Genomic DNA, 16,791 nt, shown 5'->3' on the forward strand with positions numbered 1-16,791 from the left:
TTACCATTAATTTTCCCCAAACTTTATCTTTGAATGTATCATCTACTGTATCCCAACTTGCATAAGAAATTGGAACAATAGCTTCATTATCAATGCCCGACTCTCTTGCTCCATTTGCCACCATAAACTCCTGTTACCCTACCATCGGCTTGCACTATGATTTGGAAACTTAGTTTTCTTAGATTGGGAAGTATTGTCTCCCCGTTGAATGAGATGGTTAGGACACACTAGGTTGCTGAGAACCGAAGGAGGCGATTGAGACATAGTCGCGGTCTTGAGAACCGGAAGGAGAAGATTGGGACAAAGTGCGGTGTTGTGAACCGGAAGGAGAAGATTGGGACACACCACGGTGTTGTGAACTTGAAGCCATTATTTAACAAATAACCTAATAATTAAAGAAAGTGAAGTCAGTTCATCAAAACAAATATAGCACAAACTTGGCACATATAATTAAGAAAAATCATAAAAGAAATACCTAATTAATAGACTTGATAAGATATATTGGCACAACACATATATATACTCAACCAAAAAAAAAGAAAAATAAAGGTCATGAAGTATGCATTACCCAAAATAAATAAATAAAGTGCATATTTCAACTATTATCATTTTGCGAACTTTTGCATCGGGGGTATCAAGTTAGGTTGGTCTTCAAAAATAGATTGGACTTCCGTTGGCTTCTAGTTCATCGTTACTACTCAATCGAGGAGGAGGATGTATGACCACCCACCAATCAGGATTTTCAAATCTTTTGAATAGAACACTTGACTAGCCTCGAGAGGCAAGAATAATTGGCTAGTCGAGTTGATGATGGACACTCTTGAGCCTATTAAAGTTGACCATCACCAAATTAGAATCGGACAGAGTTTACAACCATTAGTTTTGTCCTCAACCCTTACCCAATCACAATAAAGACCACTTCATGGAATGTTGTGTAGTCCAACTCAAAATTTGCTTGATAACCCCATACCACATGGTTTCTGAGTCAACCGGTTTTTATCTTTCCTACTTGCCGTAAATGAGGTAATAGCCTTCATGCAAACACCACTATCTTGAGTGACAACAGTATCATCATGAGACTTAGTAGCGAAGACAAATCCATTAATGCGATATTTCTTATATGATTTAACCTTGTGCATTGGCCCGTTAACTAACTGCCACAAGTTGCCTTGCGTGCTTTTAGCCTTCAACAACTATACAACAAAGAAAAAGATAATTAACAAAAAATCAACAAAACTAAAGGCTCACCCTAGGTGAAAATAAGACTTTTTTGACTGGTAGAACCCGTCAAAAAACACTATTTTTTACAAACATTGCCCGTCGTAAGGCCCGTCAAAAAATTTGCAGTCGTTTTTTTTTTCTTGTCGGTTAGTTACCGTCAATAATTTTAAATTGATTTGACGGGTGGTAAACGTCATTAATAAATAGAATTTTTGACGGACTAAAACCGTCAAACTTTGTTATTTCACTAGTCAAATTTGTCCAATTTTAATGGAATTTGGGATGCAAATTTGAAAATTATTGACGGTCTACTACGTCAATTTTCTGTATACATAAATTTTCTTAACGGTCTATATCCGTTGTTTTACGGGCATTAATGTTTTTTAAAAGAAATTCTTATAATCTAAATTTCATATCCATTTTTCCTGCAAAAATTAAACTATCCAACTCAAATCAACATTCTGCCAAAATACAATAGATTCTTTCATCAAAACACCAAAATATTATAGCAAAGTACATTACATGAGTTTTAGTATACTACATATACAACCATACATCTTCATGTATATACAAAACCAACTAGGTTGCACAAAAAGGCTAAACTACTAAAATGCACAAAAAAAAGTTCACCAACTCGCATCAAATTGGCTCCACAAAAGGCATAGGCCATGTGATTGTATCTCCAATTGAAATGTCGCCAAATGTTCCTTCCCCAACATATAACTCAGTTGTGTAATCAAAGATATCGTCAATTGTTATGTTATACGAGTCGGTAGATGGTACATCATTAGACACGCTTCCAAGTGCAACGGTTCTTTTCCTGAAGTTCTTTAGAAGGCATCATGTGGATGGTGGAACATGTGACACTTCATCAAGAACACGTGATTGTCTTCTTGCCTACAATGAACTCTTATGAGATATGCTTTATCCATTATAATTGGAAATAAAAAATGTGAATTTAAAGGAGAACTATAGAACAAATCCAAGAAGAGTCAGTAGACACCCATCCAATCTTATATGCAAAATAACTCGGTGGAGTATCAAGAACTGCAGGAAAGCAACTAGTAACCAGAAATTAAAATAACAGGACACTTAACTATATATGCCTTTTATTGTAAGCGGTTCACATTATCACATAACAGTACACCACAGGTCACTGCAGACTTCCATTTTGAATTTAATAAAGCAATGAAAACATATACCTAGCATGGATGCTTAAAACACAAACAATTAGTGAAAAATAAAGATATTATGTGAACAACCAATAAAGATATTTTTGCTCCAATTGTTTTCATGTGCATATCACGTCACAGTAGACTGAACACAAGATGTCAAAACTACTCACACACTAATGATAAGTTACAACATGTGAGATTGTAAACGTACAACAACCAGAAGTTCAAACTCCCATGTGATACCTCAAAACTTGCAGAATCCAAAATAACTATTATAAAGAATGGGGCGTAAAGCCTTAAAACTACTTAATATAATTATTGTCTTTCTGTACACTTTCCTCTACTTCTCCCCCATATGTCTCACTTCTGATCTCATCCTCTTTCCATTTCCTAATTCCTATCTACCTCACTTTCATTTCTGTCAACTTTAGTACTTGTTTTTTTTAAGAGAAACATTGTGGATGATAAAAGATGAAGTAAATTAAGTGATGGGGAGAAGAACTAATAGAGATCCAAAATCTCAAACTCTTCCACCATCACCATCCCATTCATTTTCTTCATCCAATTTCGAATTTATAATATCTTCACTATCTTCTAGAAAGGCATCTTCAAATCTTTGTCCCACCGATGATCTCTTCTATAAAGGCCAACTCCTCCCACTTCACCTATGCCCTCGCCTTTCCATGGTTCGAACTCTTTTCCTTGCTTCGTCTAGTACTTCCTCTTCTTCCGACACCACAACTACTGCCTCTCATGACTCCACCGGCAATTCTTCCTCTACTGATTCCACTTCTTCATTTTCTAGTGATCAGCTGAGAATACTCCGTGCATATACAATACACCACAGTCCACAGCAGCATCTCACATAACCCACCGCCAGGAACACACAAAACCTCATATGTTACTTTAAAAAAAGGAACGCTCCACTAACCAACCATAAAGCATATTTATAAGGTACTAGTAGAAAATGCTAGGCCAAAAGGTAGGAAAACTTTAGATTTATTAGAAGAATATAAGTTAATATAAACACATAATATCTTAGTCTTAGCAGCTAAGTAATATGTCTCAGGAACAGCAGACTGCTAGTCCTGTTTGGGCATATCCCCTAACCAGTTATATCATATCCAGGCCAACATTGACTTTAGACTCTTCAATTGAAAATCATCCAAGTTCACATTATGTTTCCAATTTGCACTATATCCGATTGGAACCTTCAATTGGTGCAAAGTTCTACAAATCAAGGTTCTCTCAGAATGGGAAAGACAATAAGGAGCCTTAGCGTACGATAGCCTCCCATTAATTTTCACAGGCCACAACTTCTTTTTGATCTTCATAGCCTTTAGATCTTTACGTGCTGCCATACCATCCTTCGACTTACTAGTGTTCTTGATTAAAGAGAAGAGATTATCTGCAACATTTTTTTCAACGTGCATCACGTCTACATTATGTGAAATAGGAAGATGTTGTAGTAAATGTGAGAAGAGTATTAGTATATGCAAAATATAATTGCAATACTAGTAACTAGTAGCAGGACATGCTTGAGATAAAAGACTGGTCAACTAGTCTTGCTGCAACCATTTATTTTAATATCAAAAGAGCATAATACAAAAACAAGGGTGAGGCCTAAAGACAGAGACTTGGCATTGCTACCCTAAAGACCTACAAGTCTGATCAACTGACAATGGGTGAGGCCAACAATAAGGAAATGGATATGGAGGTACTACTAGAAAATCCAAAGGGAAGGTGATATTTTCTTTTTTTAGTGGCAGCAAGAAGTCTAAGGATGGTACCGGCAACAAGAAAAAGCCTAAAAACAGGAAGAAGTTCAAGGATATGGTGGCAGCAAAAAGAAGTTCATGGATGTGGTCAACAATAAATTACAGTGCTATTACATAGAACATTGAAAAGAAAGGGTAATAAATACCTCCCAGTAATCCAGTTTAAAGAAGATGGAATCCTTCAACCAACCAGTCAACTTAACCTCGTTTGAACCCCTCTTCCTCTTTTTACCATTCACCTTACCGTATACATAAGGAATTTTACTCATTTTATGCTTCACTAATGAACCAACCAAACGGCGAGGATGCTCTCCATGTTCTTCCTTCCTATTAAATTGGGATTTCTGTGTTCTGAAAGGATGGTTTTTGTTTTTCAGAAATTTCCTACACCCCATGTAAGAAAATTTCTTCCCATTTGTTAACCATTTCGACTCTATCCCTTCACTACAAAGCTGGGCAAAGCGTACCTTCCCTCCGTTTCTACATCCACGAAACATAACCATATGCTGGAAGATCGTGAATAGTCCACAATAAAATTGCTCTCATGTTGAAAGTCTTTTTACTGCAAGAATCATAAGTTTCAGCCTCCTTGGACCACAAGTTTCTAAGTTCTTCAATAAGCGGCTGCAAATAAACATCAATTTCATCTCCTGGATTACTTGGAATCAATAGTGTTAACATTACAAACTCTTTGCGCATGCACAAGGATGGAGGAAGATTGTACGGGACGATCATTACAGGCCAACAACTATGAATGCTATTGTTGTTACCAAATGGATTAAATCCATCTGTTGCAAGTCCTAATCGAACATTACGTGGCTCAACAACGAAATCGCTCCACCGATAATTAATAGACTTCCAACAAGAAGAAACTACTGGGTGCTGCAAATGACTTTAGTTTGGAACTGATTTTGCATGCCATGTCATATTCTCAGCAAGCCACGACACACTATACATCTTCTGCAACCTTTTTGTTAAAGGAAAATATCTTAGCTTCTTCATTGGCAAAGGATTAACCCTTGGCTTGGATTCATCAGCTGGCTTCCATCTGCTCGCACCACATGTGGGACAACTAACTCTATTTTCATTTTCCTTCCCCCAGTATAAAATACAATCATTTGGACATGTATGGATAACCTCACACTTCATACGCAATGCCTTTATCATACTTTTATCACTATCCGTTTTAACAGCCAATGTACTCTTATCCGGCAGAATCCTCTTTAAGAATCCCAATGAATCGTGGTGAAACTATTATTATTGGACCACCGATGTCTAGACTTCATCCCCAATAGCTCAATTGTGCGTGACAACTTTGAATGTTCACCTTCACATGAAGGATACAAGGGTTGTAATGCATCTTCCATCAATTTCTTGTACCGAACATCCTCATGTATATTGATTTGAATATCATCTAGCGAAATATCACCATCAGGAGCATCATCTTCATCTTGATTCTCATCCGCCTCATCCAGACATGCATCCAAGTCATTAGGTTGACTATGCCCAAATGTATCGTTCACCATCTCCACCATTCTTGGAAGCATCTCTTCATTACTGACACAAGTTGAGGTACTAGCAACTGTAGCATTGACATTTTTTCTGGAAGAACGCTCTCCATATTGAACCCATGATGTGTAAGAGCTTGTTATACCCTTACGAATCAAATGGTAAAAAATATATTCAGCTGATCTCTTCTCTTGGTTACCGCAGTCAATACAAGGACAGCAGTACCAATCAATTTTTTTCCCCAAACTATTTTGGGTAAATTTAATGAATGAACGAGCACCTTCAATGTATTCCGTAGATAACGTCGGTGCCTTCATCCATGCCTTGCTTGGCACTTTCGTAGACATCTTTTACAACAACAAAAAATCAATACAAATACCACTTGCATATCAAATAAAGTGTCATACTAACTAACTAATACAACTTGCAGCACACACGCACAAACGAGTAATATTACATCACCAAGAACATACTAATTAAATTAAACTTGTGGTAGTGAAAGCCATATAATCAAAATTTTCATGAGTTGATATGCAACTAAGTTTTTTTACTATGTTTATGCCCCTCTCTCTAAATTCAGTAGTTCTGCCCTACATTAGACAATCACCATACGAATAACATTTTCGACAAACCAACACCCTCACCATGTTGAACAAAACATAGTTTATAAAAAAAATTGTTAGAATTGATAGACAACACCCTCAACACGACAAACCAACATCTTCACCAAGAAGTGCATCCAATTAAAGGATGAAAACTTCCATTACTCAGTAAAACGAATGGTGAAAACTCAATTTTAACAACAATAATTTACTTAATTTTTTTGATAAAGCAATAAAAAGTCACAACGTTATACAATATTAATTCGCAGTAACAATAGCATATCAATAACAACGATAATGATATGTGTTTCATTTCTTAAAACAAATAAGTTGTTTTAAACAAAGAAAAAAAAACACAAACCTTTAGGAGATGCAAACTAACTAAAATTCGATCAAAACTAGCTGTAGTAGTGTATATGCAAAACGACCAATTTAAAAAGTTAGAGTTTTGACGCAATCCATTACAAGAATGGGAAAAAAAACAAGGGTTATGATACCTAGATAACTAGATAACTAGAGTAGTAGAACGTATCTTCTCCATCAATCTCTCCCTTATTGAATTAACAAGCCACAATGATGTTTGGTATTCCTCCTTATAATTCGTCCACCAATAGCAATGGCACTAGTAAGTTTCTTGTATATTCATTATGTTTCTTTCTTAGCTTGTGTTACTTTGTTTCTTTATATTGTGCATGCACGTATTAGGTTCAACTTCATAATGCCTAGTTTTATTTCTTTCTGTGTATTTTTGCATACGTTATTTTGACAGCAGTGTTGGCGCAATCATCGCCAACTACCGGTGACATTGTTTTTCAATATCCTACTGCGCCGGCAATTAACCAATTAAGTTTTAATGCCATTCCAGCCAACACCTATATATTGATTTATTTATTTTTCCCCTCTATTCAGACTGAGAATATATATTTACTTGTAGCACATAACTTTATTTAAACATGTCATACGATCGTGCATTGTGTCACATAATAAGTTCATCAATTTCGTACTATACTTAGATTGTTATTTCACAATTATATCATTGGTGTTACAGTACATGGAAAAATATATGGTTTTCTATTCTTTGAATCCAAAAATAAAACTTTACTGTGTCACACCTAACAGTTCAGAATATAAATTTCATATTATAGTTATATATTATATTTTACCATTGTTAGATGTAAATTAGAAGAGTCCTGTGAGTTTTTAGAGAATGGGCGGATTATAACTTTCAAAGGGTAGAACACAAACTTGAAAACAGACTTCATGAGAAAGATGCATCATCCCAATATACTAATTAAAGAAAAAGTAACATCTTTTCTAAATAAAAGAAACAAACCGGTGAAATTGAAGCTTGCTGAATTTGTTAGCTTTGGCAGAAGTTGTTTGAAGTTGCTGTAGAGATGAAATTGTTATCTTTGGCGGAACAAGGTAATGAAATTATCGCGAGGGTTGCAAATGGAGTCGTGAAGTAGCTGCTGCTTGTGAGGTATGGAAGGAGATTGTATATGACGGTGAGTTTTTGGTTGAGTTTTAACCAAATAGAAACCGAAAGAGAGAAAATTGGAAAAGAGCGAAAATTTTGGGGGGAAGGTATTCGCGCTTCGACTGGGATTTCGGGGAAAATTTTCTTTACGAGAGTGGATCATCAATTTTTTGTTTGACGGTTATGGACCATCAATTTAATAAAAAGCCCGTCAAATATATTCTTGACTATTAGTACCCGTCAATTCCTATCTGGACCAGGAGTCAAAAAAATCATGTTTTCACCTAGTGATTAGCTACTATAAATGCAAAGTAAGAGAATACCTTATCGTATAACCAGATAATGAATTCTGTCTGAATTTCCACTTCTGACTTTGCTATTCCCTTTCCCCTACCACGAGTAGTGGGCTGCAAGTTTCGATACTCACTGCAATTCATTCATGGAAGTCCATACGTGATTCTTCATAAATTACCAAAAATATTAAATTCCAAAGCCAGAATGAACAACCCACCTGTAAAATTCATCGAGTCTTTCAACTTGTAATAAAAAAATAAGCCATCTTTGTATTTGTATCCACTGTGCCGTTTCTAACATCACAACTTTGAAGTCAAGCAAAGGCCCTTTATCAATGAAATCGCCATTTTCATCAAGGTAGGGTTTACGAGTTAATTTTTTATTTCCTCCACGCGGCATGTACTCCATAGCATATCGGACAGATTCAGAAACTATGTAGGACTCTACAATTGACCTTTCAACATATCATTTATTGCTGGGTATGTTTTTACACTCTTTCATCGCTCTATTAGTATTAAGAAATTCAGAAAGTATACGTGTTAATGTTGTTAAAAATTATCTTTATAGAAGAAATTGAACTAATATATAAGACACATAGTTGACTTACTGCTCGAAAGGATACATCCACCTAGGCCACACAACTCCACAAACCAACGCTTCATCGGCTAGATGAACCATCAAATGGATACTAATATCGAAAAAAGATGGTGGAAGATGCTTCTCCAAGACACCTGGCTTCTACAATCATGAATTTGGCACCTTCCATATCCTTACGACTTAAAACCTTTGAGCACAAGAGTCCGAAGAATAAGCTTATCTGGTGTAAGGCTCTTCATGAAGTCGCGGTTTTTCTGAAAAGCATGTTGAAGCAACCGCAGGCGCACATATTGCATTATAACATGATGGTCATGAGACTTCATCGTGAGCAAAGAAGGTGGGTTGGAAACGACAATGTTGCTCAAGTTAGACGAAAAACCCGAATGAAGCTTCAAGTCTTTAAAAATTTGGAAGAAATGTTTTTTCTTATCAGCATCTAAGACGTAGGAGGCTTTTGGTTTTTCCTGTCTACCGGTATTTAAGTCCTCTTGCATCCACAAACTACTATGGATGCCCTTCATCTTCAAATCCTCTCTAGCAGCAACTGTATCCTTTGATTTTTTCACATCTAGGATCAAGTTCAATATATGTTCAAAAACATTTTTCTCATCATGCATCACATCATCACAATGTCGAACTTCATGACTTGGCCAATATTCCAGTTCAAAGAAAATGGACCTCCTATAAAAAGCCCCTGTAACTTCAACACCAGCGTTGTTGTCGTCGTCATCATCATCATCATCATCATCATCATCATCATTAGCAACATTTACACTCCCATCAACTCTTGACCGTTTGGAACCTTTTTGGATCTTACCAGGTACATATTTAACGCAGGTCAGCATTTTGTCAATATCAGTTCCTTTAAGACGTGTTGGAGGAAGGTTATGTTCTTGCTCCTTATTGAAGTGCTTACTATATCTGGAGATAGAGAGTGTTAGAATTGCTTACTATACATAACTTGAATTCAAAAAAGTTAGCCAATATTTAAAGTGTTTATTATACCTAAATGGGTGATCCGGATCAAGAAACAAGCGGTAGTTTGTGTACACAATCTTCTTACTACAAGGTAGACGCTCTGAGGGGGTGTTGTCACCACAAGCAGGACATGCTTTATAACCATGTGTCACACAACCAGATAAGTTTCAAAAGCGGAAAATCGTGTATCCCCACATCAACATAGCTCTCGGAGTAAAGTGTTCCCTCTTGTGCATGTCATACACAGGGATTCCTTCCATCCAGAGTTGTTTCAACTCATCAAATAGTGGTTCAAGGAAAATATCGATGTTTGTAGCCGGTGCCTTTGGTCCAGGTATCAACAAACACATCATTTGAAAGTCGGTTTCATATATAATGAAGGTGGGAGATTGTATGGCACTAGTATGACCAACAACAAGCGTAGCCGATTGATTGAATACCACGAGGATTGAAGCCATCAGTTGCAACTGCGAGCCAAACATTACGGTCCTCATTAGCGAATTCTAGCCATCTCTCTTTACATTTTGCCCATTGGACTGAATCAACAGGATGTCGCATATAATCCCATGAAGGTGTTGCTCGAGCATGCCATGTCATTTCCCGTGCTAATGATGGTATCATTATATAATCGTTGAGTCGTGGACCTAAAGGAAAATGTCTCAATACTTTTTTAGGCACTTTTGACTCCTTCCCTGTTTTACCCTCCACTTTATATCTGGGCGAGTCGCAATGAGGACATATCGTCAAATCGTTTTTTGTCCCATAATACAAGATGCAATTATTCTCGCATGCATCGATGCGCTTTGCTTTCATACCTAGGTCGGTCAACATTTTCTTCATTACTGGCCACTTTTCAGGCAAAGTGTTTTCTTTTGGTAACCAAGTTCTTAGCATAGACAAGAGTGCACTCACACTATTTCCAGACCAACCATATTGTTTCTTTAAGTCATGAAGCTCTACAACTGCAGATAGAGTTGTCACAGGCCCCTCACATGAAGGGTATAATTTTTGTTCAGCTTTTAATTTGTACTCCGCATACTTTTTACCCAAATCTGGTTCGGGAACGAAAGGTCGTTCAAAATCAGAAGTTTGACCGCCATCCCCTCCATGCACATCACCCCTTCCACTTTCATGTACGCTATAAGAAGCATCAACAAAATTCCCTAGCCCAAGCTCTCTATCTTCAATGTTTTCATCTCCAACTATGTCTACCACAGGATACTTTGATCGTTTTTCACCATGTAAGGACCATACCATATACGTTAGATCAAAACTATTTTGAACTATATGCCTTCGGACTTCATCAAACACCAATCTTTTCCCATTCCGACATGTTGTACATGGGCAAGGACATGTTGTAAACCCTTCATACTTTTCTTTTGCTAAATCAATAAAATCGTCTACCCCTTGTCTGTACACGGTGCTCACTCGGTTTGGTTCATGAATCTAGTCCTTTTGAATGGGTCGTGACATTCTACCCCTATATAGATAAAAATTTAAGAATGGAAACAAGAAAACCAACTCTAGAGTTAGTTAATTTGAAACCATCATAAAGTTTAAGCTAATTGTCAGTACCATGAATAGGTAAAGGAAAAAAAAGCATACCCCCATTTCTTGCTATAACATAGCCAACTATAAAATAGGATTAAAGAGACACTACACGAAAAAATAGCATATTAATCAACATGCGAATTCTTCAAAATAGTTCAAAATAGCATATTAATTTCCTATTGAGGAGGTTAGCCTCAATATAGTTCTATTTCACAGTCAAGCAAAGAAGCTAAAAAGCACACATTTGATCAAGTATGGCCATTCAATATAGTCCGTGAGCGTAGCGAACTCTTGAGGTCGCTTTAGAAGTCACCTAAAAAACCACTTTGTTGGTGTCTGTCTGTACCCCCTCAAACAAACCAGAAAAAAAAAAAATCTTTCCCCCTTACATAATTCTCCCTCCACATTTTCTCTCCTCTCTCACCTCATCTCACTTCTCCTCTCTAATTTCTCATCTCCCGCCCACGAAAAATATTTGGGTTCCAATATCTCTATTCCCGCCGGTGTCACAGAGTCAACAGGTTTGTGTGCCGTTTGCTGGGCTTTCGATTTTGTTGTGGCCTATTGCTGTGGCTTTAGCTTCTTTAGCAGGAATCTGTTCAGGTTTTTTTCTTGAACTTTATGCTGCTGCTGTTGCATATCAGGTTCATTTTGATCATCTACTTTACCTAACGTACGTAGACTCTTTTTTCCCTTGATTGATTTTGCCTAAACTTCTTGTACTTCAATTGTATATTTCATAAGTTATTTTTTCTGTTTTAGGAGAACTCTACAAAGAGTGGTTTACTCTATGTCGTTGTTGTATTGGCCTTGTTTGATGAATACACCAATGATTTCCTCTACCTCCGAGAGGGGTCGTGCTTTCCTAGGTATGTTATATATCTTGTGAGTGGTTCATGTTTATTCTTTTTTGAGTTCGGTGACTGAATTTGCTGATGGAATTTCATTGCATCCTATGTTTTACTATATGATAGTTTTTGTTATGTGTCTAGCCAGGCCTAGGTATCGTGAGGTAGCTGATTACAGTGTAGGACGGACTGTAAAGCGGGTGACTGAGAAGCTTGAGGTTGTTTGCACTAAGCAACCTCTGTAAAGGATCTTGTCCATGCAAATCACGAGAACCCGAAGGATGTGGTGGTAAGTATAATTTGAATATGTGGCATGCACCTCCATTCTTAGGTTCTCTTGGACTAGTTTAGTTTGAACTTTTGTAAACAGGCTTTTGGTAGCCAACCATACTATCATTCAGTTCCTCATTCTTTAAACACCTAAGATCACCTTGTTTGAAACACAGTTTTGTTTGGATGGAGGGATGGTATGAATGTGGTCAAGCGGCTTTTTACTCTTTTATTTCATATTACATTTTTTTTTTTGTTCCTTAAGTGATGTCCTCAAGAAATGCATATCTTGAAATAGGTGTGGCAGTCACATTTTGTATACTTACTAAGCTTTTACATTTTGGTATCGGATATGGGATAATTTTTTCAAGGGCTGGGGAGAGCTTCTTCTTCTTTGGAGCCATTGGCGTCAAAGATTTGGAAGTATGGCAATATTCGAAGAGCAACATAGTTAACATTGGAATTCCTGCATATACATTTTTACGGTGCTTTTTTCACTCAATCGAGTGTGAGTCAGCCGGATTTCTCATGCGTAAATATAGTATTTTGCTGACTATACATATCATTTTTGCATCAAAGTTTAGTGTTGTACTTATCTTGAGTTGTGAATCTCTGCTGTATGTATGTGTAGTACTTGAGCTTGGTTATTGAGGTCATTCATTCTAACGGGATTCATTCAACAACTTTTGGATTGTCTCAAATGCAACTTCTGGATTGTCTAGAATGAAAAATTAAAATCAGTTGGACTATCTTTTAAATTTGATATCTTCTGTAAATGAATCGCTAAATAGTCATTAGCGGCAGGGAATACACCATACGCTTAGGATTTTCGATTTGTCTTTCATGTTGTTCAGTATTTTTTGCTCTCCGGTTGGTACAATTAATGTGTTCTCACCATTTCTTCCTATTCGAAGAGTCACCCGTTACTGTTGAGCCAATCACCAAGTTATATATTGTGTTTGCTTGGTTTTACTGATATGCCGATTACTAGATTTTGATAACGTGGTGTGCAAAGGGGTCATTGTGTTTGTTGAAAAAATAAGTGATCATAGTAGAATGTTACAACAAGAAGGATAGAAGCGATGCGTAGTTACCACTCTTGTACATAAATCCAAAATTTGTAATAAGTGAGGCTCTCTTGGTCTACCTTGTTTTCAAGATCACAATTCTTCCTCATATATCTACCTGCTATTGCTTATTGAAATGTAACCCTTTTATGTTACATCGGTGACAATGTTGAACCCCGACTAGTGTGAATCGGCCCGAGGAGGGAAGGGTTTTGACTGGCTTTTTTAGCCCATGTCGGTCATGAAAGAGCAGATTAAGAGTCTGCATTTGAAAAAGACAAAGGAACTATATCTGTACAAATTGTGTCTCTATTGTGGTAATGAAGAAAGAGTTAATGCTTGGAACAATGGTGGAGTTCCACCAGTTTATGAGATCAAAAGTGCTCAGTTGCATAGCATTAGTTGAAGGTATTGCAATATCTCTCTTATTTTAAGCCGAGTGGCATATGTGGTTTAGGGCTGTCTGTATTCTTAATCTGTCTTGTATTTTTCATTTCAAGTTGCAAGGCTTTTGTTCAATGCTTTCTAGATTGCCAAGCTTCAGGCGCTGGTTCCATGAAGTGGTAAAAGCACTAGTGCAAGAAGAAAAAAAGAGGGTGCATACTGGAACCGCTGACCGTATAGGAGCAGCTGTGTAGCATTCTAATCCTTATTCATTAGATTTTTAAGTAATTTTTCTTTTCTATTTTTATAGAAAAAATATGTAATGCAAATGGTCTTCTTCCTTCCCTGTAGAAGGAAAAAAACTATGAAAAAACTCTCCATTTGGTGTGTTTTGTTAGATCTTTTACATAGGCACATGAATTTGATTATGGGCAGAAATGTTTAAGGAGCCAGAGTGTTATACTATTTCAGAGATCAGATAGACTCGGGATTCAGCAAACACAAGAGCAACTCATGTATCTGACCCAATAGTTTTGAAGTGACGGATGATTTTCTATTGAATAGGTTATAGATTTATAGATGATTTGTAGTATCTTTAAAATCACTCGCTTGAAAAATCTTTGAATTTGTCAATTGTTTGAATCTGACAATTGTTTTAGTTTATTTCATACAACATGTTGTAGATGGATATTTGAAAAATAATTGTCTCCATCTATATGTATTACACCTATTTATAGGTCTATTTAATGAGAGTTTGGAGTTTAGGGTATGGTATTACAGAAGCTGATGCAGTAAAGGCGCTGTTAATAACATAATATTCTCAATCGAGTTTAAGGATTGGTTAATAACATGTTGACTGTTAAAAGGGAGATGAGAAAAAAACCAAAAGCTTGTTAATTTTTAAGTGTGCTTATTTGAGTACATTGTACACATGGAGGCAGTTATGGTCTACAAAAAGATTCAATCAATACTATTAAATTTGAATAAACTAGACAATGTAATAGTCTATTTTTCTTAATTTATCTGTCTAATTATATAAAAAATTAATCTAAGTCGTGGAAATAAATAAATAAATATAATATATATATATATAACCAAATAAATGATATACTACGCTCACGCCCCCACTGCAATGCAGTATACTAGTATATCCTCCAAGAACCATAAAAGAAACCAATACATAAGATGTTCCGAAGGGAAATGCTCTACGTTATGCACTAACAACAATTAGAAATAGGAAAAAATAAATGAATAAATAAAAATAATAATAATAAATGATAGGCACTATGATTGAAGATATATGTACCTGAAGTCAAGCACTGGGAGCACAATCAATGTCGAAACCTAAAGCTCCAAGCTAAGTGTAAGAAGTTTGTACTTTTCCTGCATTTGAAACTTACCTTCAATTAACTAAGAAATTTTGACTAAAGAAAAAAGTATGCAAAAAAAGGGATAAAACGCATGAACAATATCTACCTTGTCGACTCTCAAGCCACCACTTTAAAAACACCAAATCTGTACGGCATCTTATGTGTAGGGAAACTAGAAAAAAAAATAGAATAACAAACAAAAGTTAAAATAAACAAGCACACACCTTAAAGTATTTCATTTTGTGTATGTCAAAAGTCTAAACCAACAAGCATATAAAAGATTATGACTTAATATCTTAGAGGAGAGTGCTTTAGATGCTTAACTATCGGTATAACAAAGCTTGTACTTTTATTCAGCTTGTAATTAAACTCCTCCATCTAATTGACTGATACCACGTTTAAAAGGTAAAAACATAACATACTACAAACTCAGAAGAAAACCCATTCTTACCATTATAATAACCAACTTAAACAAACTATTATAAACAAACTCATTCACCAAGAAAATTAAAAACCCTAGAAAACGAAATCAAGAATTGCAAACCCAAAAACCAAAATCGCGAAAAAATAAAAACTAATCTTTATAGAAACTGACCTTAAAAGATCGGAAAGATGGTAGCTTGGCTTAAGATGAAGAATTTGAGATGATAAAACTACCTCCTTTAGTTCACTTTCATCAAGATGAACGAAAAATGATTGGATAATTCGAATAGATTGAGAAAAGTGGAGAAGAGTTTTCAGCGGGAAAGGGTTTCTGTCTTGAGAAGAAAAAGAGAAATTGTAAAGATCGGAATCTGACGCCTCACCCTTTCGCACATGCCAAACACGAGACTTTGGATCTTTATTAAACTTACGCCTCTTTGCCGTCACTATGTTTTAAACAAATTTCATAAATAAAGTAAAACTAATTTTTGATTTATTGTGACACCAAGCAACAAATACTGATGGCAATTTGATGTCACAAATTTTCTGACGCCTATTTGGCGTCACAAATTGGGAAAAGCCCCTGTCACAAAAAAGTTATTATGGTGTCCTTAAAGGAGAAATATGTCACTTTTGCAGGAGAAAGGAGGAAAGGTTGGTTGCTAAGAAGTTCTATGGTTAAAGCCCAAGTTTTAAAGAGAAAAAAACCTTTTTAAAGCCCAGTCAAAGCTGAAAAGTGAAAGTTAACGCATTCAGAATGGGATAGCAGGGTATGGGGGTGCTCTGTGGGATCGGAACGGAGATGTCATGCTGGCATTTTGTGGAAATTCTATGAAATGTTCAGTGCTTCAGCAAGAGTTGCTTGGCGTGCTGAAAGGGTTGGAAGGTGTGGCAGCTATGCATATAGGAAAAGTGCAAGTGCTGTCAGATTCGCTGAGTGTGATCTAGATTCTGAGCAAGAAGGAAGAAGCACCATGGTACCACAGGAACTTAGTGGCTTAGATCGAGGTTGAACTAAGAAATTTTGTAGAAGTTTAATTCCTCCATGTGTTTAGGGAAGGAAATCAAGTAGTGGATTACTTATCTAAAATGAGTAGTAATTGTATTACTCATAGAACCCTGACTTGTAACAAATGTATGTTCTTTATCTCCCCAATGGATAAAAAATTAAGTGAACTGATCAAAGAGGATAAAGAATGAAAACTGTACTTGAGAAGTTGCAATTAATAAAGGTTGGGGTCCCC

The 16,791-nt window shown here is 36.3% G+C and overlaps 1 long non-coding RNA gene across 1 annotated transcript; it reads right to left on the reverse strand.

Annotated features, from left to right (window-relative positions):
- Positions 1 to 268: 268 nt before the first annotated feature.
- On the reverse strand, positions 269 to 15,893 carry LOC147507540 (uncharacterized). Its single transcript, XR_015216202.1, has 4 exons — positions 15,720 to 15,893; positions 15,231 to 15,296; positions 15,061 to 15,137; positions 269 to 385 (listed from the first exon to the last, which is right to left on the reverse strand). It is a non-coding gene; the product is annotated as an uncharacterized LOC147507540 (long non-coding RNA).
- Positions 15,894 to 16,791: the final 898 nt, after the last annotated feature.

The sequence above is a fragment of the Coptis chinensis genome, chromosome 3 (assembly GCF_015680905.1).
Source record: "Coptis chinensis isolate HL-2020 chromosome 3, ASM1568090v1, whole genome shotgun sequence".
NCBI classification, from domain to species: domain Eukaryota; kingdom Viridiplantae; phylum Streptophyta; class Magnoliopsida; order Ranunculales; family Ranunculaceae; genus Coptis; species Coptis chinensis.